Below are 25,635 nucleotides of genomic sequence, written 5' to 3' on the forward strand. Positions count from 1 at the left end.
TTAGACCAGTGGAAATCTGTGCTTTGGTCTGATGAGTCCAAATATGAGATTTTTGGATCCAACCACCATGTCTTTGTAGAAAAGGTTTCTACATGGCTGGTTCCCACAGTGAAGCATGGAGGAGGAGGTGTGATGGTGTGGGGGTGCTTTGTTGGTGACACTGTTGGGGATTTATATACAATTGAAGGCATACTGAACCAGCATGGCTACCACAGCATCTTGCAGCGGCATGCTATTCCATCCGGTTTGCGTTTAGTTGAACCATCATTTATTTTTCAAAAGGAAAATGACCCCAAACACACCTCCAGGCTGTGTAAAGGCTATTTGACTAAGAAGGAGAGAGATGGGGTGCTACACCAGATGACCTGGTCTCCACAGTCACCAGACCTGAACCCAATCGAGATGGTTTGGGGTGAGCTGGACCGCAGAGTGAAGGCAAAAGGGCCAACAAGTGCTAAGCATCTCTGGGAACTCCTTCAAGACTGTTGGAAAACCATTTCCGGTGACTACCTCTTGAACCTCATCAAGAGAATGCCAAGAGTCTGCAAAGTAGTAATGAAAGCAAAAGGTGGCTACTTTGAAGAACCTAGAATATAAGATGTATTTTCAGTTGTTTCACACCTTTTTAAGTATTTCATTCCATATGTTTTAATTCATAGTTTTGATGCCTTCAAAGTGAATCTACAATTTTCAGAGTCCTGAAAATAAAGAAAACTCTTTGAATGAGAAGGTGTGTCCAAACTTTTGGTCTGTACTGTATATAAAGTGAAATCTGCACACCAAATTCAGAGAAATATGAATAAGCATAACTGCTCTATAATACATAAAGAAATGAAAAACACAATTAGCCATATGAAAAACTGGAAAAATTGAAAAATATGACTTTGCATGACTGCTAAGGATTATTTGAAAATAAGAGATATTTTGCAAATATATTGATCAATTTGTTACTGCCCGATACCACTTCATGGTAATCTCAGAGGTAACATTTGGTTAGGGACCTGATAAATAAGAGATTACCGTGAAGTGGTGATTTGGCAGTAATGAATTGATCAATATATTAGCAAAATATCTCTTTTTTTTTCAAATAATCCTTAGAAGTTATGCAATGTCATATTTTTCAATTTTTCCAATTCTTCATATCGCTAATTGTGTTTTTCATTTCTTTATGTATTATAGAGCAGTTATGCTTATTCATATTTCTCTTAATTTGATGTGCAGCTTTCACTTTATAAAGCTGGCGAGATGTAAGACCGTTTATGACTATGTTCAGTAAAGAGAAAGTTTTGGTTCAGAAGAATCTCGTCTGTGTGTGGTGTTTGAGGACACTGGGGCCTGCTGCAGTCGGCAGCTGTGAGACGGCCCCGAAGAAGCTAAAACCAGTCCTGGCCTTTGGCCTGGAAGTGGGTGTCCCGCACCACAGGTCCCAGCAACCCTTCCCCTGTAGTGGAATGGAGTGGAAAGTGCTGATCCAGGGCTGCGCAGCGGCCATACAGCAGTACCCGCTGCGACCACCCCCGCACCCCACCGTCCCTTCTACACAAGTATAGGAATTTACTTTATTTTTTTACCTATCAGATCCCAGAGCATAATAAGGGACATTAAATTTGCTGATAATTTTTTCAAATTGTGCCTGATGCGCTCATCTTTACCTTATACAGGTATTTTGGTGATAGACAACTACCGGTTATGATCCAGCACTGTCTTGATTAATCTGCCTGGTCCAGGTCCTGGATTTTGATAACATATTAATTCAGGTCATCGATTTCAGATCAGTGGGGTCCGACATCAGAGACCTCCAGTGGTCAGATGTTAGTAGGTCCCTGATAGCAGAATTCATTCAGTGTATGGAGCTGGAGCAGCACAGCTCCGCACATTGTGTAGTAGCCGTTCATATTCTGATGGTCAAGTAATCGGTTTTGCATGTGAATTTCGGATTGCAATTCTGCCACAAAGACTATACTTAAAGGGCTGGTTCACCAATATTTATTATTAGCCACATTGATATTATGTTGAGAAACAATGTTTCTCTCAAATACCTTGTGTTGCCAATAATGTCTGTGAGTTATTGTGCTCCACTCACCTCCTTCGTGTGACTCCCGGGGTCCGTGACCTCTGGGATCCGGGGATGTCACGTCAACTGAGGCCGGCCGCAGTCTCCGTTGGTGACTGGCCTGTGGGCGAAGTTTCACTGCTCAGCACAGCTCAGCGTCACAGCCCATCATCTCCCTGTCCTCTCCTCCTCCACAGCAGTGCCCTGCAAGCAGGAGACACAGACCAGTGATTCACGGAGACTGGAGCCGGCCGCGGTGATGTCACATGATCAGGAAGTTGACGTGACCTCACCTGATCTCAGAGGTCACGGAGCCGGGGGTCAGGTGATAGGGTGGAGCGGTCTGCAGTAGCGCCACTCACAGGCACTATTGGCAACACAAGGTATTTGAGAGAAATCTTGATTCTCAACATAATATCGATGTGGCCAATAATAAATATGGGTGATCAAATTATGTGAGCCTATCTGTCAATAACAAGTCAATCTCTTCAGATGGGATCCTACATTAACAGACTTACCATATTTTTTGGACTATAAAATGTACTTTTTTCCCTAAAATTTGATTATTAAAGACCGGATGTACCTGGCTAGCTGGTCGGGGGTGAGCGGTCTTGACAACGCAGCGGGGTAATAGACTTGTATGGGGCACCATTCACACGTTTCCTCTTTTTGGTGCTATTTTTTATATCAGTATACCGACTCGCAAGACATGAGGGACCTTTGGCGTTGGGTTGCGAGCTTGTGTATTTTGGCCAAAAAATTAACCACTACCTCATATATTTTTTTGCACATTATATTTTATACGCGATGCAGCCAGGCCCTTTAATACAGGCCTTGTAAACTGGGGTCTCTGTTCCTGGGTAGTGCACTTGTGACGCCCTGGCCTATCAGGTCGTCACAGGGTATTGTGCAATCTGCCCTTCTGCAAAGTATCCACCCTCCTTGGTTACGGGTCCTGGTCCTTTGGTGTTGCCAACAGCTGAGCCAATCAAAATCCTAGAGACACTTTACACTGTACCCACCAGACACACCATTGGGGGGCCTGAAGGGAATAGGGCCGCCCATATGGGGGGTTGGTAGGGGAAAGTGGAAAAAGTGAGAGTCGAGCAGAAGGTGTCGAGCAGAGCAGAGTGAAAGGAGAGGTGGAGGAGAGTGACCCTCGTGAGGAGAGGTCAGGGAGCAGGGCTCCTGTAGTTACTAGGTGGCAGACGTTGGTCTGGGCCTGGTAGGAGCTGGAACCCTGGTCGCAGGGGATTGTGTCAAGGGGCACGGACTGCCGAGGACAGCCGGTGGCCTTGAGCTATCACTGGGCAGGGGCCAGGGCACGATGGGGTACGTGGACCCTAGGCCGGGAAGTAGCTTCACGCGTCCTGGTAATTTACCCGACGGGGGGTGAAGACTTCAAGTGTCATCCCCAACCCGCTCCAAAATCGGGGTACTAGCACACCGATGGGATAGGACTTTCCCAATACAGTCCAAAGAAATCCTACGTGTGAACCCTGAGAGCAAGCTCACTCCATTAGCCATATGGGTGAGCGGGACCTGAAAAATTTCAGACTTGAGGGTCCAAAGAGAAACAGAGCTGCCAAGGAAAGGGCCACAGACTAACCGCAACACCAAGGACACAGACCCAAGCGTGCTCCCTCTAAGCTGCAGTGGTGCTCAGAACTCTGGTTTACAAGCTGTCGGTGTGGTTATTGCTGTACTGAGTGAGTATGTGACGCCCTGGCCAGCCAGGTAGTCACAGATAGGGCCCCACACTACACCGTTCCATAACAAGGTGTCAGCAGCCAAACATTTAAAACCCTAGTCAATCCCCCCAGTGCTTGATGGACACACCAGGGGGCGGAACCAGGCGGTTGGAAGATGCCCAACAAGGAGTCTCAGACAGCCTGGGGCTGGAAAGTTTAGTCTAGTCCTAAAGTTCAAGTCTAGAGGTCAGGATGAGAGGTGCGTGGGCTGGAGCTGTGTGCAGCCCCAGCACAGCAGTGACCCAAACTGAACCGGTGCCAGGGTAGGAGCCCTGGTACTGCTGGCTAGGAGGCAGACGGAGGCCTCTGTCTGCAGGAGCCGGGAAGACGGCTCGGTGGAACCAAGGTGGACCGGGACAGGATAGTGGCCCGCCGGTACCGACCCGGGGAACCGACCCGGAAACCGGAGCACAAAGGGGGGTACTCAGAAACTGTAGCTAGGTCCAGCAGCTACTGGGGGCTAGCTAATTAACTGATTGTGGCCAGGACTAGAGGTCCTGTCCCACCCAAAGTCCCAACTGAAGACAACAGCCCAACAAGGGCGATAGAAAGCTACCGCCACGACAGAGAGATCCCACGGGCCAGCATCTGCGGGCAAAGGGCTCCTAAGGCAACCACAAGCTGGGAGCGGACTCCTGAAGTTGCAAGCGCAGGTAGTCCACCATCACAAACAGGTGCAGGAGAAAGACAGAGCCCACCAGCCGGGTGGGGATCCAGACTGCAGCCGGCTGCGGGCACCGACCACCATCACCTTGATTTACCACAGACTCGTGTGTGTTTACTAATCGTGAGTACAACAGTGCCCTCCGACCGCCCTTCTCCCTGCACCGCCAACTACCCCCCAACGGGTCCCGGGGTCAACATCCCTGCCAACGGAGGGGTTAACAACTTGCTGTGCAACATTTCCTCCGGGTGCCCCGTAACTGCAGCAATGGTGTTCACATTCACCACATCCCGTGGGTGGCGTCACAAACTTAAAACATGGCTCCGGCCGTTCACCTACATCCCCGAACCGCCAATCCCCTTTTTGATCGACGTGACCGCAGGACCCACGGGTCCGGAGACCCTCGAGCCACCCACTGAAGGTCCAAATCCGAGCGGCTCGGCTGCTGAGCCCGTGGCGGCACACCTCGATTTCTGGCGTCACGAACAGGATACTTACCCATCCACTTACCTTGTGGAAGTGCGCCTTGAAGTGAAGTCAGCGGTGATCCGTTGTAAAGTTTTCAAAATCTGCCATCTTGCCGCCATCTTTTGGCGCGAAGATTCCCGCCAGAGTCTTCTTCCCCGCAAAAAGAGTGCGAAAGCTGAGGCCCCGCCCCCTGGGAACACGGCCGTAAAGGAAAGCCGGAAGTCGCAAAACGAAACTTACCGGCCGGCCAGAGGAGTGCCGCGAAAAGACCAAGGGGGAGAAGCAGGAAGATGTCCGCACCTAACCCCGACGGTGGAGCGGCGCCGGCTGCGAGAGCGGCGGCGCCTGCGGATGCGCTTGATGATGGGAATGTGGCGGCGGCCACTCCGGTCACACAAGCGGGAGAGGCCGTGGCTCCGTGGGTCACCCAGGTAATGCCAATCTCCTTGCCCTACGTGCCCGGTGCTGCCTGGCTACCCTAGTACGATGGGAAGCCTGATGCTTTGCAGGTGTTCCGGAAGAAAATATGCACGATCCTCGATTTATATGCCATGACCGGCAAGCAGCGTGCAGCGGTAGTGCTGGGGCAGCTGACCGGCGCCGCCGAGCAGGAGGTGGAGACCTGGGCAGACGCGGACCGGGCCTCGGTAACCGCCATTTTTTAAAAGCTCCAGATCGCATTTGAAACCCACAAAGAAGCAGAGTTGCGGATGCAATTTTATCACTGTCGGCAGCGGCCGAAGGACAGTATCCAAGACTATGCCTTGCGGCTGCAGACGGCCTTGCATACACTGAGGCAGGTGGACCCCATCAACGAGACTGACAGTAACAAAATGCTAGTAGAGCAGTTCCTGCAGAGACTGGGGTCCGCTGAAGATCGCAAACAACTGCGGCTGTGGTCTCTAGAGCACGCCGACCTGGACTTTGCAGTACTCAAAGAGCGGGCCATCAAAGCCCTACAGGCACCGGATGTTGGTGCCCCCGATCCACCATCCTGGCTGGCTGACACCGCTCCCGTCTCGGTAGTGCCCCCCTTGTTGGCCCTGCCAGCCCCTGCTGCAGCCACCGGAGCTCCGGAAGACCTGTCGTCGCAAGTCCGGTGCCTGAACGATGATGTCACCAGGATCCTCGCTGCCCTGCAGCTATCGACGAAAGTCAAGCCAGCGGAGAAGATACAGTTCGCCGACAGCCCGGAGGACATCCCCTGGATGCAGCGGAGGAGGAACGATTCTCGGTATGGACCGCCTGTTTGCTACAAATGTAATAAGACCAGCCACTACTCCAGACGGTGTCCGTTAAACGAGCAACCCCTGAGGCCAAGGGCCAATCCTCAGGAGTAGATCCTCAAGGCCCAGCTGATTGGCGGGATCAGTATGTTGGAGGTCGCCCCATCATCTTCCTGACGGTGGATGGTATCCCGACCGTGGCCCTTCTCGACACCGGATCGCAGGTAATGACTATGACTTACATGTTGTACCAACGGTATTGGTCTGATAGAGAACTTGCCCCTCCGGACGATAGTTTAACCATTATTGCAGCCAATGGACTCCCTATGACCCAGGTGGGGTTGAAGGAAGTGACTTTGACCATGGGGCGAACGGAGCTGAAACATCAGGGGATGATTGTAGTGCTGAATGATTCCAGTGATCGTAACCCAAAGGTGGTCCTTGGGACCAACGTGATTGAGAACTGCATGGGGGAGGTGTTGAGCCTGTTGCAATTGTTTGCCACTGCGGAAGGGGGTCAGCAGAGGGCTCTGCAACGTGAAATCCGGGCCCTCCTTCAGCGGTAGCAGGTGAACATGACAGATGGAGAAATTGGTGGCGTACGGGTGATGGACGCAGTGCTTTTGGTGGTACCGCCGTGGAGCAAGATGATGATTTGGTGTAGGGCAGCAGTAGGTCCCCAGGATTACCCGGCGATGATAGAGCCCTTGCCTTCGGAGCATTGGCCCACAGTAATGGCAGCCAGAGGGGTGATTGATGTCAAGAAGGGGAGAGTGGCTGTGAGAGTGATGAATTGTGGAGAGGAAGAGGTCAGGCTCCCCCGCTACGCCACCATAGCCAAATTATTCACTGTAGAGGCACATGCTATCCACGAAACAACCCCCACGACCACCACATCACTTTTGGGAAGCGACCCTCCACCCAAACAGTTAGAGGAGAGGTGCCGGGAATTGCATGTCGGCACCGAGTCCACACCCTTGCATCACAAGGAAGGGGTATACCGGGTAGTGCAGGAGTACAGGCAGGTTTTCAGCAAGCACCCGTTAGAATTTGGGAGAGTTAAAGGGGTTCAGCACCACATCCCCACGGGAACACATCCACCCATTAAAGAGAGGTACAGGCCAATCCCACCTGCACACTACCAGTGCGCCAAGGACATGTTGAGGAACATGAAGGAGGCAGGGGTCATCCGGGATAGTTATAGTCCCTGGGCAGCTCCGTTGGTGCTGGTGAAGAATAAGGATGGTACCATGAGAATGTGTGTGGATTACCGGAAGATTGACCAGATAACGCATAAAGATGCATACCCTGTCCCCCGCATTGAAGAGTGACGGGCTGCGCTGAAGACTGCTAATTATTTCTCTACCCTTGACCTTACTAGTGGCTACTGGCAGGTGGCGGTTGCAAAAGAAGACCGCAAGAAGACTGCATTTGCTACTACAATGGGACTCTGCGAGTTCAACAGTATGCCGTTTGGGCTGTGCAATGCCCCGGGGACCTTCCAGAGGCTCATGGAATGCTGTTTGGGACACCTCAACTTCGAGACTGTTCTGCTGTATTTAGACAACGTGATTGTGTATTCCAAGACATATGAAGCTCACCTGGAGCACCTGCTAGAAGTGTTCGCGGCCCTCTCCACGTACAGAATGAAATTTAAGCCCTCTAAGTGCCACCTGTTGAAACCCAAAGTGCAGTACCTCGGGCATGTGGTGAGTGCGGAAGGCGTGGCCCCGGATCCCGAATAGATTACCATTATCCAGAGCTGGCCGCAGCCGACCACCGTGAAGGAGGTGAGACAGTTCCTGGGCCTGGTGGGCTACTACCGTCGCTTTATCAAGGGATACACGAAGATGGCCGCGCCCATGCAAGACCTCCTGGGACAGACCAAGAATGGTAGGACTCCTGGCCCCCCGTTTGTCTGGGGTGAGAAGCATGAGGAGTCCTTCCAGCAGCTGAAGTCGGCCCTGACAGGAGAGGAAATCTTGGCTTACCCTGACTATGGCCTTCCGTTCATTCTTTATACTGATGCCAGCAATGTGGGCCTAGGTGCGGTCCTGTCCCAGGTACAAGATGGAAGGGAGAAGGTGATCGCCTACGCCAACAGGAAGCTCCGACCGACGGAGAGGAATCCCGAGAATTATAGCTCCTTCAAGCTGGAGTTCTTGACCCTCGTTTGGGCAATAACAAAAAGGTTTAAACATTACCTAGCGGCGGCGAGGTTCACTGCTTACTCGGACAACAACCCATTGACACATTTGGACACGGCCAAGCTGGGTGCCCTGGAGCAGCAGTGGATGTCTCAACTATCCAACTACAACTTCACCATCAAATACAGGGCTGGCCGTAAGAACACCAACGCGGATGCACTGTCTTGAATGCAACAGTTGCCCGATGAAGGAATAGAGGAAGACGGTCTGGAGGAGATTGAGCTACCCAAATTCCATCATCCAAAGGACGAGAAACCCTGTGTTGGCCAACAGCAGGCGAACCTTGACCCGATGCACAGCCAGGGGTGGCAAGAAGCCCAGGACCAGGAGCCCGCAATTCAGCTGGTCAAAATGATGATTGCCCAAGGCTCTTCCAGGCTGGACCCTACAGCCCCCTCTGAAGCTCAGCGGTTGTGGAAAGAGAGAGACCGCCTCTACCTGCATCAAGGGAAGCTTATAGGGGGTTAGTCAACCCGATGACACACGAAAAGTCCGATAGCTGGTGGTGCCCCAGGCCTGTGTGCCCAAGGTCCTGCAGGCCTACCATGACGGCGCAGGACACTTCGGCTGGAAGAAGCTAGAGATGCTGCTGAGGGAGCGCTTCTACTGGAGTGGGATGCGGGAGTCCGTAGAAGCCTGGTGCCGAGAGTGTGGTCCCTGTGCGCTGAAAAGACGGGACGAAACCAGTCAGAAGGAAACGCTGCAGCTGATTGTCAACCACCAGCCGTTGGAGTTGGTCGCTCTGAACATGTCAAGCTCACGCCCAGTCGGAGCGGGTACACCTACGCCTTGACCATTGTAGACCACTACTCAAGATTCATGGTGGTTGTCCCCGTCAAAGATTTAACATGCTGCACTGCAGCCAGGGCCTTCCAGGCCTACTTTTGCCGGCCGCATGGCTACCCAGAGAAGGTGCTCACAGATCAGGGTCTAGCCTTTGAAGCAGAGGTGTTTCAAGAGTTCTGTCACTTTTACGGGTGCAAGAAGATCCGGACCACAGCCTACCATGCCCAAATGAATGGGATGTGTGAGAAGATGAACCATCTGGTCCTTAATCTCCTCAAGACACTACCTTTGGAAATGCGGAATTTGTGGCCTGAGAAGCTGCCCGACTTGGTGGACATGTACAATAACATCCCCTGAAGCTCCACCAAGTGCACACCTACGTACCTGATGAGAGCTCGGCTGGGGCGGCTGCCAGTGGACCTAGAAATGGACGTAGAGGTACCTGAAGCTCTTTCCCACACTGCCAATTGGGATGCCAAGCGACAGGCGCAGTACCGACAGATCCAAGAGTATGTGGAAAGGAATCTGCGTCAAAGCCGGGAGAGGTAAGAACAGCGCTTCAACAAGCGGGCTCAGGCTGCCCCTTTCGGACCTGGATATGTGGTGCTGAAGCGTAAAAGGAGGACGCACAAGCTCGACGATCAATGGGAAAGGACCCCCTACGTCATACCGCCTACCGGATGGGAAAATGAGAAGACATATCTGATTAGTCGCGACCAGGGGAAGACCACAGCCACCCTTTCCAGGGACCACCTGAAGAGATGCCCAGGTCCCCTGAAGCTGACAAACGAGGTCCCCGTTCCCACGCCGAGCGTGGAAAAGAAGAAAGAGGTGATCGATACATTGATGGGTGACTTTCTAGCTGACTGGCCTATGCAGAATGGCGCGGTGATTGTTTTCGTGATAATGTTCCCACAACCCGTGGAAGAAATGGAGCCAGAGGTGTCTGTCAGCGAGCCACTCGAGCAAGCGCCCAGGGATGCACCTATACCACGCCCCCGCAGGTCTCTGCCCGCCATACCTGACGATCGGGAAGAGGGACCTGTCGTCCCCTCTGCCCCATTGCCCCCACCTGAGAGTATTGGGCCCAGGAGGTCCACACACCCTAATCTAGGTCAGCCCCCGCTTAAATACAGGGAGACCGCAATCTAGGGGTGTTGCATGTTGACTGTGTACATATGCGTGAATGAATGCCAATTAACCGAGATTCTCACCTGATTAAGAAGAAGACTGCTGAATAGGTAGTGGTTCCCAGCTACCTTCCTCCTGCCCCCATTGGGACCTTGTTGATTCCTGTTGTTTACCCCCATTTATACAAAAAGAGAAGGCCGAGAACTTGCAGGCCAACCCCAAAAACTATTGGGCTTTGTAAATACTCCCTGACCACCCTTTTTCATTGTCCTGCAGTCTCCGGAGAGGCTGGTTGGAGGAAGGGCCTGCGGGAAATTGAAGGCCGAGGTCTTGTCACCATTGAGACTGGTGACTTACCTCCAGGCCAGAGGTCCCCTGGACGTGGGGCCTCTGAGAGAGACTGCCGGGTAAGGAACTTATTACCCGGCCCGTGTGGGCAACACCCGGACCCGAACCCGTTTCCTGGACTGGGAAAAAGGGGTGCTGACCTGGTTTTTAGAGGCAGCATCAGGGCTAGGTTTGCTTGGGTGGGCAAAATGGAAAGGGTTCCGGTCCCGTCCCGTTCCCGGTTAATAAAAATGTTTTTCATATTGCAACGTTCAAGCAACCAGCCTCCCGCAAGGGAAGAAATCTAAAATATGCTTGATTGTACAAATGTTATTATGCTTGTAAATATGTTCTTATCTTTTTGAGTTAAAGCAAAAATAAACCGGTGGTGGTTGAACAGCCCGCGGACGGTCTGTGGTTAACCAAGAGGGAGTGTGACGCTCTGGCCAGCCAGGTAGTCACAGATAGGGCACCGCACTACACCGTTCCCTAACAAGGTGTCACAGCCAAACATTTAAAACCCTAGTCACCCCCCCAATGCTTGATGGACACACCAGGGGGCGGAACCAGGTGGTTGAAAGACGCCCACCAAGGAGTCTCAGACAGGCTGGGGTGGGAAAGTTTAGTCTAGTCCTAAAGTTCAAGTCTAGAGGTCAGGATGAGAGGTGCGTGGGCTGGAACTGTGTGCAGCCCCAGCACAGGAGTGACCCAAACTGAACCAGTGCCAGGGTAGGAGCCCTGGTACTGCTAGCTAGGAGGCAGACGGAGGCCTCTGTCTGCAGGAGCTGGAAAGACGGCTCGGTGGAACCGAGGTGGATTGGGACAGGGTAGTGGCCCGCCGGTACCGACTCGGGGAACCGACCCAGAAACCGGAGCACACAGGGGGGTATGCAGACCCTGAAGCTAGGTCCAGAAGCGACTGGAACTGGTTAATTAACTGATTGAGGCCAGGACTAGAGGTCCTGTCCCACCCAAAGTCCCGATTGAAGGCAAAAGACCACCGAGGGCGAGAACAGGTCACTGCTAGGGCTCAGAGATCCCACAGGCCAACATTTGCGGGCAAGGGCTCCTTAGGCCACATCCAGCTGGGAGCGGACTCCTGAAGTTGCAAGCACAGGCAGTCCACCATCACACAAAAGTGCAGGAGAAAGACAGAGACCACCAGCCGGGTGATACTGATACTTACTGAAGTGACCCTTGGCCCGGATCTGAGTACCCCTATCCCTGGGCGGCACACAGCGGAAATGTGCCTGCGGGGCAGCCGTACGAGCCACGTCACAGCGAGGCCCTCCACTGCCGAAGGTGCTCCATATTGGGAGCGGCAGCAGCGCCAGCTGGGCCGAGAAATTGCGGCCCGTGAAAAAAGAAAAGCGGAAGTCCTATCCCGAACCATCCAGGAGAAGGACAATCTTAGGAACGCCACCTACCGGGTGAGGGGCCCCACACATGAAGGCCAGGTCCGGCACTTTAACCCCCGAAGAGGATGGGGTTTCATCTTTGAGCCGAGCATGGAGGCCGAAATATTTGTGTCCCAGAGGGATGTATACCCACACCTGCCCGTCGGCTATCCCGACCAGGACCTGGAGCCTGGAGAGCTGGTGACCTACACACGGCACTGCGGCGAGAGGGAGTGGTTTGCCCTGGATGTAAGAAGAAGGGTGACCATGGGAGCCCAGCTACACGTCCGCCCCTCTCCGCCATCCTCTGGTCCTAAGTTTGATTCAGAATGTTAGAGGTAGTGGTTACCGGCTACCTTTCTGCAAGTCCCCGTTGGGACCCTGTTGATGTTCCCGTTTTAGTTACACTTAAAACTTAAAACTTACCCTAGATCCACCACCCCCAAACCCTATTCATTCGGAGTGTCCGCGGCATTCCTCGTGTCCGGAGACCCTCAAACCACCCACCGGAAGGCCCGGACCCGAGCAGCGGCAGGCTGTGGGCATGGGGGCGGCACACATGAATTCTTAAAGGTGTTGTCCACTACTCAGACAACCCTTCTCAACCCTATATGTGCGCCATTACAATAATAACACTTATACTCACCCCTAAATGCCAGGGCCATTCCAGTAAAGTCTCAGGACTCGCGATGGGATAAGTAGGTTATCACGACACTCAGATGCATGAAATATGGCATTTATTGAAACAAAAGCTGCAGTATATCTGTATAGGTAATGAGGCCAACGTTTCGGTACACAAACCTTGTTCACGGCCTAGAATATAGAAAGAATGAATATAACAAAATGTATAATAAACAAATTCCAGATATACATTTCTACTGAAAAGTTTACACACCCTGGCAGATTTTTTGCTTTCTTGGCTTTTTTTCAGAGAATATGAATGATAACACAATCTTTTTCTTCCACTCATGGTTAGTGGTCGGGTGAAGCCATTTATTGTCAAACTACTATGTTTCTTTTTTAAAATCATAATGACAACCAAAAACATTCAAGTGACACTGGTCAAAAGTTCACATATCCCAGTTCTTAATACAGTGTATTGCCCCCTCTAACATCAATGACAGCTTGAAGTCTTTTGTGGTAGTTGTGGATGAGGTTCTTTATTTTCTCAGATGGTAAAGCTGCCCATTCTTCTTGGCAAAAAGCCTCCAGTTCCTGTAAATTCCTGGGCTTTCGTGCATGAACTGCACACTTCAGTTCTCTCCAGAGTGGCTCACTAATATTGAGGTCAGGAGACTGAGATGGCCACTCCAGAACTTTCACTTTGTTCTCCTGTAGCCAATGACAGGTCGACTTGGCCTTGTGTTTTGGATCATTGTCATGTTGCAAATGTGGCGCCCCTGACCTGGTCAGGCACCACTGAGTATTGCACCCATGCTGGGAGCAGTACAATACAGGTAATCCAGAAGGCTGACCGAGGTGTGATTACACAGGCGCATAGTAATCAGGTCTCCCACATGGACCTTTGAGTGGACCCCTGGGGAATCCAGGAGGGGGCGAGGCCTTCATCTCCACTCAAGGGGTGTGGTAGAGAGCCTGGTTGCTATGTTGCTTAGGCAGGCACAGTGGGGAGGAAGTAGTGGGCCAGTCTGAAGTGGAGTTCAGGGAGAGCAGACGCAAAGAGGAGACCTGAGGCTGCGACTAGTCAGACAACGTACATGCAGTGACTATCGACGGGGGAAATCACCTGGTAGTGCCACCCGAAATTCACCCAAGGCGAGAGAGAGCAAAGGGGTGGCTGAGTACGGGGACTGCCATGGAGGTACCAGGTCCGTAAGGGTAACAGTTCCCAGTGCAGAGATTCATTCAGTTTTCCCTGCCACACCTGCCGGAGGGGGCATTTCAGACCCTCACCATAACACAAGAGTCCGCAGCCACGTAGCAAAGAGAGGGCCCATAGCTCACAGGAGGCAAGCAGCCGGAGTGACCTGGTCCAGGCTACAAGCAAACGGGCCGAAAAGAGGGGAGAGTAAGCAGCAGCAACTTCCCTGGGCGACCCCAGCAGGAATACAAGTCGGGGTCACCCCAAAGACACCAGGGCTAGGAAGGCGAGTCGGTAGTCACCCTCAACAGTCAGCCTGAAGGAGCCTGGTTTCCTCTGGTTAATCCTAGCTACGCCCGGGGACTCACCCTGCCATCAATTGTGAGTAAAAACCCTGAAAGACTGTTTGGACTGTGCCTGAGTCATTCTGCGACTTGTGGTTCCACACACTTACACAGGGCCATGGGGCCTGCCTCACTCTCGGGAAGCCACTACATCTAGCTGCATTCAACATCAGCCCTAGGGGTCCCCTAATCTGCAGTGGCGGTCACCCTGACCGCAATACCGAGAGTGGCGTCACGAATCCTAAGAAGACAACTTACCTGTGACCAGACTGTTCCTCCACGTGGAGTCCCTGAAGGTAATGCACCACAACATAACACCCGTGGGGCTTCACACAATGTCCTAGTACGTCGCATGTGCAGCTTCCAGGCTGATAAGTGCAAATTTGCCTCCAGCATTTGCTGATAACCTGCTGCATTTATCTTTCCTTCAGCTTTGATCACGTTTCCTATGTGTAATTACTCTATATAATATATAATAAACACGTGAAATAGATCCGTGTGTAATGACTCTATATAATATATAGGAATAGATCCCTCTGTGTGTAATGATTCTATATAATATATAGGAATACATCCCTCTGTGTATAATGACTCTATATAATAGATGTGTTTCCCTTTTTGTATTGAATTACTGAGATAAATTAGCTTTTTGATGATATTCTAATTTATTGAGATGCACTTATATATATATATCATGACCTTGGTAGGTTAAGATACTGTGTAATCGGCTATAGTTACCACAGCAGGATATAGGGACAAATTTCTATGATGTGGTACAGTCTATAATTTTATTAATCACGTGTATGTTCACAATTTTCTAGGATTTTAGGAATTAAAAGGTATATTTTAATTATCACATTTTTTGCTTTTGTGTGCCTTGTAAAGGGACAGGAAGTAAGAGAGAAAGTGTTGGTGATTACGCTGTATTGTGACATCATTACTTTCCATATATGGAAGCACACAGTGATGTCACACAGGTGAGTGATGTCACAATGGAGTGCAGCCTATTAACATTCCGTCACATCTCACTGGATCAGACTTCTGCATTTTCTTAACATCATTGACTGTAGAATCTTCTATATTTGGAGGTAAGTCTGTGTGCTAAAACTTGTACAAAAAATGTGTAATCTCCAGCAACCAAATTCCTTAAAACCTTGAATTTATTTAGAAAAATATAAAATCACAGCATTCAATGCGCAGAATAAGCCCCGTCGGGCACCTGGTCAGCAGACATGTTTTGGACTCCCTTGCTCTTAAGCAGGCTTTACACACAGCGACATCGCTGGCGATGTCGCTGGTGAAAGGACCCGCCCCCTTCGGTTGTGTGTCACAGACAAATCGCTGCTCGTGGTGCACAACATTGCTTACACCCGTCACACGTACTTACCTGCCTAGCGACGTCGCTGTGTCCAGCGAACAGCCTCCTTTCTAAGGGGGCGGTTCGTGCGGCATCACAGCGGCGTCACTAAGCGGCCTCCCAATTGAAGCGGAGTGGCGAAGATGAGCGGGCCGAACATCCCGCCCACCTCCTTCCTTCCTCATTGCCGGCGGCGGCAGGGACGGTGATGTTTCTCGTTCCTGCGGTGTCACACGTAGCGATTTGTGCTGCCACAGGAACAACGAACATCCTACATCCTGCAACAGCAACTATAATCGGGATTAGAACGACTCGTCAACGATTAGGTGAGTAATTTTGATCGTGTAATGGTCGTTCGTGCGTTTCACACGCAACAACGTCGCTAACGTGGCCGGATGTGCGTCACGAATTCCGTGACCTCAACGGCATCTCGTTAGCGATGTCGTTGCGTGTGAAGTCCGCTTTAGTCTTTGCCTAGTCGATAACACCTGCTTACATCCTTTAATCTACTCCCTCACCTTCCGCCAAAGGTAGGGGTTAATTGGTATAATATGTTACATCAAAAAACTGCATTGTTATATTTTGAACTGTTTACATAGGACATATTAGCTGAAATTCAAATCACAATGATTATAATACATTACATGAAAAAAACATTGCCATATATGGAAGCACACAGTGATGTCACACAGGTGAGTGATGTCACACAGGTGAGTGATGTCACAATGGAGTGCAGCCTATTAACATTCCGTACTTTCTCACTGGATCAGACTTGGTATTTGTTTGTCTCCTGACAGCACGTACTTAGATCTTTTGCTTGTGGATTAGCGATTTACTTGTGTATTACTTGTGAATTAGCAGTTTACTTGTGGATTATTTGTGAATTAGCAGTTTACCTGCGGATTACTTGTGAATTTGCAGATTATTTCTGCATTTTTTTAACATCATTGACTGTAGAATCTTCTATATTTGGAGGTAAGTCTAATTTGGGCTGTTTTGTATAAAACTAGAAGTTTTTATCCTATTACTATTTTATCATGTATTCTAATGTATGGGAAGCCGCCATTGCCCCTAGAGATGAGTAACTCGTCCTGCACAAATCCTGGCACAATACAACAGATAAATCGTTTTCATGAATTTTGCTTCTTAATTACAATTCATGACACAAATCCGGTCCTCAATGATCCGATATTAAAGTAGAAATCCAGGGTAGCAAATATCAATGTCAGGTTTAGGGGAGAATTAGACACCATTTTATTTTATTTTCTGTAAGATCCGGCCCGCTGGGTCTGCTTTTCATTAATTTTTGGTCAGAATGTTCATTTTTACCGTCCATGTATCATCAAATTTTCTCAAATGGAAAAAAAAAAATTAATGAAGGTTTCCGAAGCTTCTTCAGGTGTCCAGTCAGCGAAACACTGACAGCACCCAGATGTGAGGAGGATGGCGGCACGTGTGGTCACTGAGCCATTCTCTGAATGGGTGAGCTTTGTCCATGAAACAGACCAGAATAAGACACGTCTTTGTGTGTTTTCTGCCAACCATCAGTAATTATAAAAAACTAGAAGGTGGCCCGATTCTACGCATCGGGTATTCTAGAATTTACGTATTGTGTAGTTCATGTATGATTTTTGTTATATATATATATATATATATATATAGATGTTGTTGTGTGTAGTTACCAAGTGTTTGTGTAGGGCGCTGTACATGTTCTGGGTGTTGTCTGGGTGTGGCGGGGGGTGAGAGCGGTGTTGTATGTGTGTTGCGTGTGTTGCGTTGTTTGTGGAGCGCTGTGTCTGTAGCGTTGTGTGTGTGTGTGTTGCGCGGTTTGTGTGGGTGTGGTGTGTTTTGGGGGGAGGTATGTTTTGTGCAATGTGTGTGTTGTGCGGTATGTGCGTATATTTATGTATGCCACGGTGTTTGTGTGTTGGGTGTTGTGTGTGTGCGGCGTTGTCTGTGTGTGGGGGTGTCTGTGTATGGCGGTGTTTGTGGTTCCCAGTGTGTGTGTGTGGTGTGTTGGGGGGAGGTGTGCACCTCCCATCGTGCTCCATCCCCCATGCTGCGCACCCCCCATCGTGCCCCATGCTGCGCACCCCCCATCATGCTCCATCCCCCATGCTGCCCACCCCCCATCGTGCTCCATCCCCTATGCTGCGCATTCCCCATCGTGCTCCATCCCCGATGCTGCGCACCCCCCATCATGCACCATCCCCCATGCTGCGCACTCCCCATCGTGCTCCATCCCCCATGCTGCCCACCCCCCATCATGCTCCATCCCCCATGCTGCGCACTCCCCATCGTGCTCCATCCTCCATGCTGCGCACTCCCCATCGTGCTCCATCCCCCATGCTGCGCACCCCCCATCGTGCTACATCCCCCATGCTGCGCACCCCATCGTGCTCCATCCCCCATGCTATAATAGTTCTATTATACTCAGAGAGGAGTATAATAGGAGGAATATAATAGGAGGAGTAGTCCTGGGGGGAGAGGAGTATAATGCCGGCTCCTTGCACATGTGTACCGGGAGCCGGTGTACACTGGTAACTATGATACACATCGGGTAACTAAGGGACCTTAGTTACCCGATGTGTATAATGGTTACCATCGTTCACCGCTCCGTCAAGATCCCAGCATCGCAAGGTTATGTCTGGCGCTGCTGGGATCGTGACGGAGCCGGTGTACACTGGTAACTATGATACACATCGGGTAACTAAGGGACCTTAGTTACCCGATGTGTATAATGGTTACCAGCGTTCACCGGCTCCGTCAAGATCCCAGCATCGCAAGGTTATGTCTGGCGCTGCTGGGATCGTGACGGAGCCGGTGTACACTGGTAACTATGATACACATCGGGTAATTAAGGGACCTTAGTTACCCGATGTGTATAATGGTTACCAGCGTTCACCGGCTCCGTCACGATCCCAGCAGCGCAAGGTTATGTCTGGCGATGCGTGCGGAGGGCCGGAGCGAGTGTCCAATCCATGCGAAGGGCGGGGCCAGGCCGAGGCGAGAGACCAATCCGTGGGGGGGGGCGGAACCGAGGCGAGGCGAGCTGCCAATCCGTGCGGGGGGCGGGGCCATGGCGAGCCCAGTGGCCAATCAGCTTTGTGTCACCGTAAGAACACAATTTTGGAGCAAGACAGACAGACAGACAGAATAAGGCAATTATATATATAGATAGGAGTCACTGTATTTAGCTGAGTAATATCATATGTATGGCATAAGTGATGAGCAGATGACATCCCTCACTAATGGCTGCTGGAGGGGGGGCACACAGCGGTATTCATACAGCAGCTTCACCATAAGTTTAATGTGCGTCCAACTAAAGTGGAGGTGGAGAATTTGCAAAAAGTGCATCCAGCTATTCATAGGGGGGACAGGGGGGACACTAATGAGCAAAGGTATATCCAGCTATTTACAGGGGGGACACTAATGGGCAACATGTCAATCCAGCTTTTTACAAGGGGTGGGGATAATGAGCAAAGGTATATCCAGCTATTTTATATATGTATGTGAACCCTCTGCAAATGTACCACACTCTGAAATTAAAGAGGCGCCATGTATTATGGCAATATGTGCAACATTAAAACACTTGGCACCATGTAAGGCACATGTCTCCATGTATTGTGGCTCCATGCAATATGTCTCCATGTATTACGTCTCCATATATTACAGTGCCTACAAGTAGTATTCAACCCCCTGCAGATTTAGCAGGTTTACACATTCGGAATTAACTTGGCATTGTGACATTTGGACTGTAGATCAGCCTGGAAGTGTGAAATGCACTGCAGCAAAAAAGAATGTTATTTCTTTTATTTTTTTTTTTTTTTTTAAATTGTGAAAAGTTTATTCAGAGGGTCACTTATTATTCAACCCCTCAAACCACAAGAATTCTGTTTGGTTCCCCTAAAGTATTAAGAAGTATTTCAGGCACAAAGAACAATGAGCTTCACATGTTTGGATTATCTATTTTTCCAGCCTTTTCTGACTAATTAAGACCCTCCCCAAACTTGTGAACAGCACTCATACTTGGTCAACATGGGAAAGACAAAGGAGCATTCCAAGGCCATCAGAGACAAGATCGTGGAGGGTCACAAGGCTGGCAAGGGGTACAAAACCCTTTCCAAGGAGTTGGGCCTACCTGTCTCCGCTGTTGGGAGCATCATCCGGAAGTGGAAGGCTTATGGAACTACTGTTAGCCTTCCACGGCCTGGACAGCCTTTGAAAGTTTCCACCCGTGCCGAGGCCAGGCTTGTCCGAAGAGTCAAGGCTAACCCAAGGACAACAAGGAAGGAGCTCCGGGAAGATCTCATGGCAGTGGGGACATTGGTTTCAGTCAATACCATAAGTAACGTACTCCACCGCAATGGTCTCCGTTCCAGACGAGCCCGTAAGGTACCTTTACTTTCAAAGCGTCATGTCAAGGCTCGTCTACAGTTAGTTTGCTCATGATCATTTGGAGGACTCTGAGACAAACTGGTTCAAGGTTCTCTGGTCTGATGAGACCAAGATCGAGATCTTTGGTGCCAACCACACACGTGACTTTTGGAGACTGGATGGCACTGTATACGACCCCAAGAATACCATCCCTACAGTCAAGCATGGTGGTGGCAGCATCATGCTGTGGGGCTGTTTCTCAGCCAAGGGGCCTGGCCATCTTGTCCGCATCCGTGGGAAGATGGATAGCACGGCCTACCTGGAGATTTTGGCCAAGAACCTCCGCACCTCCATCATGGATCTTAAGATGGGTCGTCATTTCATCTTCCAACAAGACAACGACCCAAAGCACACAGCCAAGAAAACCAAGGCCTGGTTCCAGAGGGAAAAAATCAAGGTGTTACAGTGGCCTAGTCAGTCTCCTGACCTTAACCTAATTGAAAACTTGTGGAAGGAGCTCAAGATTTAAGTCCACATGAGACACCCAGAGAACCTAGATAACTTGGAGAAGATCTGCATGGAGGAGTGGGCCAAGATAACTCCAGAGACCTGTGCCGGCCTGATCAGGTCTTATAAAAGACGATTATCAGCTGAAATTGCAAACAAGGGTTATTCCACAAAATATTAAACCTAGGGGTTGAATAATAATTGACCCACACTTTTAACTTCAAAATGTATTAAAATTTAACTGAGCAACATAACTTGTTGGTTTGTAAGATTTATGCATCTGTTAATAAATCCTGCTTTTGTTTGAAGTTTGCAGGCTCTAACTTATTTGCATCTTATCAAACCTGCTAAATCTGCAGGGGGTTGAATACTACTTGTAGGCACTGTATGTCTCCATGTAATATGGTTCCATGTATTATGGCTCCATGTATTACGGCTCCATGTATTATGGCTCCATGTATTACGGCTCCATGTATTATGGCTCTATGTATTATGGCTCCATGTATTATGGCTCCATGTATTACGGCTCCATGTATTACGGCTCCATGTATTATGGATCTATGTATTATGGCTCCATGTATTATGGTTCCAAGTATTATGCCTCCATGTATTATGGCTCCATGTATTACGGCTCCATGTATTATGGCACCCAAGAATTATGGCTCCATATATTATGGCTCCATGTATTACGGCTCCATGTATTACGGCTCCATGTATTACGGCTCCATGTATTATGGCTCTATGTATTGCTCCAAGTATTATGACTCCATGTATTACGGCTCCATGTATTACGGCTCCATGTATTATGGCACCCAAGTATTATGGCTCCATGTATTACGGCTCCATGTATTACGGCTCCAAGTATTATGGCTCCATGTTTTATGGCTCCAAGTATTATGTCTCCATGTATTATGGCTCCAAGGATTATGGCTCCATGTATTGGCTCCAAGTATTATGTCTCCAAGTATTATGACTCCATGTATTATGGCTCCAAGTATTAGGACTCCATGTATTATGGCTCCAAGTATTATGGCTCCAAGTATTATGGCTCCAAGTATTATGGCTTTATGGCTCCATGTATTATGGCTCCATGTATTATGGCTCCATGTATTATGGCTCCATGTATAATATCTCCATGTATTATGGCATTAATATTTTTTTTGTCTTTTTCAGATTTAATCCTGATTTTTCCTGGTTGAGGATCACCTCCCAGAGGGGAAGTCAGTGGACGCCCTGCACCAGCTGAGAAGAGACCTCCAGCGTGTACGGGATCGGAGCAGAACACCAGACATCTTTCCAGTGAGTAGAATGGCCGAGGCGCGGGCTCCTGGGTCCTTTTCTTCCTTCCATCTAACGACTATCAATATCATATTATATTATAGGTTGGAATAAACACTCCACTGTGTGACCGGTGTCACAGTTCTGTTTGTATTGGAGCATTCACCAGCATTCACTATTAGTGTGAGTATTCTGAGTGTAATATAATAACACGTCCTGTATAAAAATACAAGAATAAAATCTGACTGATCCATCGTTCATTATAACATTATTAATCTATTACAGAGCTGAAATCGTGACCAGAAGAAGATCCTTTCTGTTACTGAGATACGAGCTAAATCCTCTAGTATTACTATTGAGAACAGATTACTGGGATCAACTAGAAGAGTAAAGTAGGAAAAGGGTAACTAGACTTTTATGTGACATTTAGGAATAAGTTGTACTGTGTGTATGATGTGAGGAGCGGCGCTATTTCTGCCCATTACATGGTATTTTGCGTCATTTTCCAGTTTTCTCCCTACAGGCACTATGTGTAATTTGCCGTTGGCTTTCATCCAGTGTCTCCCATACAATAAGTATTTTCAGCTCTTTCCTTAGTCAGCACAGAGGCATGGAGGAGATTATACAGCAGTACTGAGCATTGTAGCTGTGACTGCAGCTCTGGTATAAGCGAATACACCTGCTAGAAACCTGCAGGACCATGTTTCTGTGCTTACTCCGGGCCGCGCTCCTCCTCTCACTCCTAACTTGTGATATCTCTGTGCTGAGCAGTTTATTCAGAGGTAATGAGGTCAGGAGACAAAGGCTCCATGTATTACTGCTCCAAGTATTATGGCTCCAAATATTATGGCTCCATGTACTAAGGCTCCAGGTAATATGGCTCTCTGTATTATGGCTCCAAGTATTATTGCTTCATGTATTATGGCTCTAAGTATTATGGCTCTATGTATTATGGCTCCATGAATCATGGCGCCAAGTATTATGGCTCCATGTATAATGGCTCCAAGTATTAAGGCTCCAAGCATTATGGCTCCAAGCATTATGGCTCCAAGCATTATGGCTCCAAGTATTATGGCTCCAAGTACTATAGCTCTATGTATTATGGCTCCAAGTATTATGGCTCCATGTATTATGTATCTCTGTATTATGGCTCCAAGTATTATGGCTCCATCCATGTATTAAGGCGCCATGTATTATGGCTCCATGTATTATGGCTCCATGTATTATGGCTCCATGTATTACGGCTGCATGTATTATGGCTCCAAGGATTATGGCTCCAAGTATTATGACTCCATGTATTACGGCTTCTAGTATTATGGCTCCAAGTATTATGGCTCCATATATTAAGGCACCATGTATTATGGCGCCATGTATTACGGCTCCATGTATTATGGCTCCAAGTATTATGGCTCCATGTATTAAGGCGCCATGTATTATGGCGCCATGTATTACGGCTCCATGTATTATGGCTCCAAGTATTATGGCTCTATGTACTAAGGCTCCATGTAGTATGGCACCATGTAGTATGGCACCATGTATTATGGCTCCATGTATTAAGGCGCCATGTATTAAGGCGCCATGTATTACGGCTCCATGTATTATGGCTCCAAGTATTATGGCTCTATGTACTAAGGCTCCATGTAGTATGGCACTATGTATTATGGCTCCATGTATTAAGACGCCATGTATTAAGGCTCCAAGTAATATGGCTCTCTGTGATATGGCTCCATGCATTATGGCTCCATGTATTATGGCTCTAAGTATTATGGCTCCATGTATTATGGCTCCAAGCATTATGGCTCCAAGTATTATGGCTCCAAGTATTATGGCTCTATGTACTAAGGCTCCATGTAGTATGGCACTATGTATTATGGCTCCATGTATTAAGGCGCCATGTATTAAGGCTCCAAGTAATATGGCTCTCTGTATTATGGCTCCATGCATTATGGCTCCATGTATTATGGCTCTAAGTATTATGGCTCCATGTATTATGGCTCCAAGCATTATGGCTCCAAGTATTATGGCTCCAAGTATTATGGCTCCAAGTATTATGGCTCCATGTACTAAGGCTCTATTTAATATGGCACCATGTACTATGGCTCCATGTATTATGTCTCCATGTATTAAGGCGCCATGTATTATGGCTCTAAGTATTATGGCTCTATATATTAAGGCTCTACGTATTATGGCTCCATGTATTATGGCTCCAAGTATTATAGCCCCAAATATTATGGCTCCATGTATTAAGGCTCGATTTAGTATAGCACCATGTACTATGGCTCCATGTATTATGTCTCCATGTATTAAGACGCCATGTATTATGGCACCATGTATTATGGCTCCATGTATTCTTGCTCCATGTACTATGGCTCCAAGTAATATGGCTCTATGTACTAAGGCTCCATGTAGTATGGCACTATGTATTATGGCTCCATGTATTAAGGCGCCATGTATTAAGGCTCCAAGTAATATGGCTCTCTGTATTATGGCTCCATGCATTATGGCTCCATGTATTATGGCTCTAAGTATTATGGCTCCATGTATTATGGCTCCAAGCATTATGGCTCCAAGTATTATGGCTCCAAGTATTATGGCTCCAAGTATTATGGCTCCATGTACTAAGGCTCTATTTAATATGGCACCATGTACTATGGCTCCATGTATTATGTCTCCATGTATTAAGGCGCCATGTATTATGGCTCTAAGTATTATGGCTCTATATATTAAGGCTCTACGTATTATGGCTCCATGTATTATGGCTCCAAGTATTATAGCCCCAAATATTATGGCTCCATGTATTAAGGCTCGATTTAGTATAGCACCATGTACTATGGCTCCATGTATTATGTCTCCATGTATTAAGACGCCATGTATTATGGCACCATGTATTATGGCTCCATGTATTCTTGCTCCATGTACTATGGCTCCAAGTAATATGGCTCTATGTATTATGGCTCCATGTATTATGGCTCCATGTATTATGGCTCCATGTATTATGGCTCCATGTATTATGGCCCCATGTATTATGGCTCCATGTATTATTGCTCCATGTATTATGGCTCCAAGTAATATGGTTCCATGTATTATGGCTCCAAGTATTATGGCTCCATGTATTATGGCTCCAAGTATTATGGCTGCATGTATTACGGCTCCAAGGATTATAGCTCCAAAGATTATGGCTCCAAGTATTGTGGCTCCATGTATTATGGCTCCAAGTATTATGGCGCCATGTATTGCGGCTTCTAGTATTATGGTTCCAAGTATTATGGCTCCATGTATTATGGCTCCATGTATTATGGCTCCATGTATTACGGCTTCTAGTATTATGGTTCCAAGTATTATGGCTCCATGTATTATGGCCCCATGTATTATGGCTCCATGTATTATGGCTCCATGTATTATGGCTCTAAGTATTATGGCTCTATATATTATGGCTCTAAGTAATATGGCTCTATGTATTATGTCTCCATGTATTACGGCTTCTAGTATTATGGTTCCAAGTATTATGGCCCCATGTATTATGGCTTCATGTATTATGGCTCCATGTATTATGGCTCCAAGTATTATGGCTCCATGTATTATGTCTCCATGTATTATGGCTCCATGTATTATAGCTCCATGTATTATGGCTCCATGTATTATGGCTCCATGTATTAAGGCTCCATGTATTATGGCTCCATGTATTATGGCTCCATGAATTATGGCTCCAAGTATTTTGGCACCATATATTATGCATCTATGTATTATGGCTCAATGTATTATGGCATTCATTTTTTTTGTCTTTTTCAGATTTAATCCTGATTTTTCCTGGTTGAGGATCACCTCCCAGAGGGGAAGTCAGTGGACGCCCTGGACCAGCTGAGAAGAGACCTCCAGCGTGTACGGGATCGGAGCAGAACACCAGACATCTTTCCAGTGAGTAGAATGGCCGAGGCGCGGG

At 48.5% G+C, this 25,635-nt stretch overlaps 1 long non-coding RNA gene across 1 annotated transcript; it reads left to right on the forward strand.

The window, feature by feature from the left end:
* The first annotated feature begins 16,320 nt into the window (after positions 1-16,320).
* Positions 16,321-25,596, forward strand: LOC142244022 (uncharacterized). The gene is made up of 5 exons (XR_012724427.1): positions 16,321-16,508; positions 21,591-21,716; positions 21,800-21,878; positions 21,981-22,098; positions 25,485-25,596. It is a non-coding gene; the product is annotated as an uncharacterized LOC142244022 (long non-coding RNA).
* Positions 25,597-25,635: the final 39 nt, after the last annotated feature.

This window comes from Anomaloglossus baeobatrachus, chromosome 6 (genome assembly GCF_048569485.1).
Source record: "Anomaloglossus baeobatrachus isolate aAnoBae1 chromosome 6, aAnoBae1.hap1, whole genome shotgun sequence".
Taxonomy (NCBI): domain Eukaryota; kingdom Metazoa; phylum Chordata; class Amphibia; order Anura; family Aromobatidae; genus Anomaloglossus; species Anomaloglossus baeobatrachus.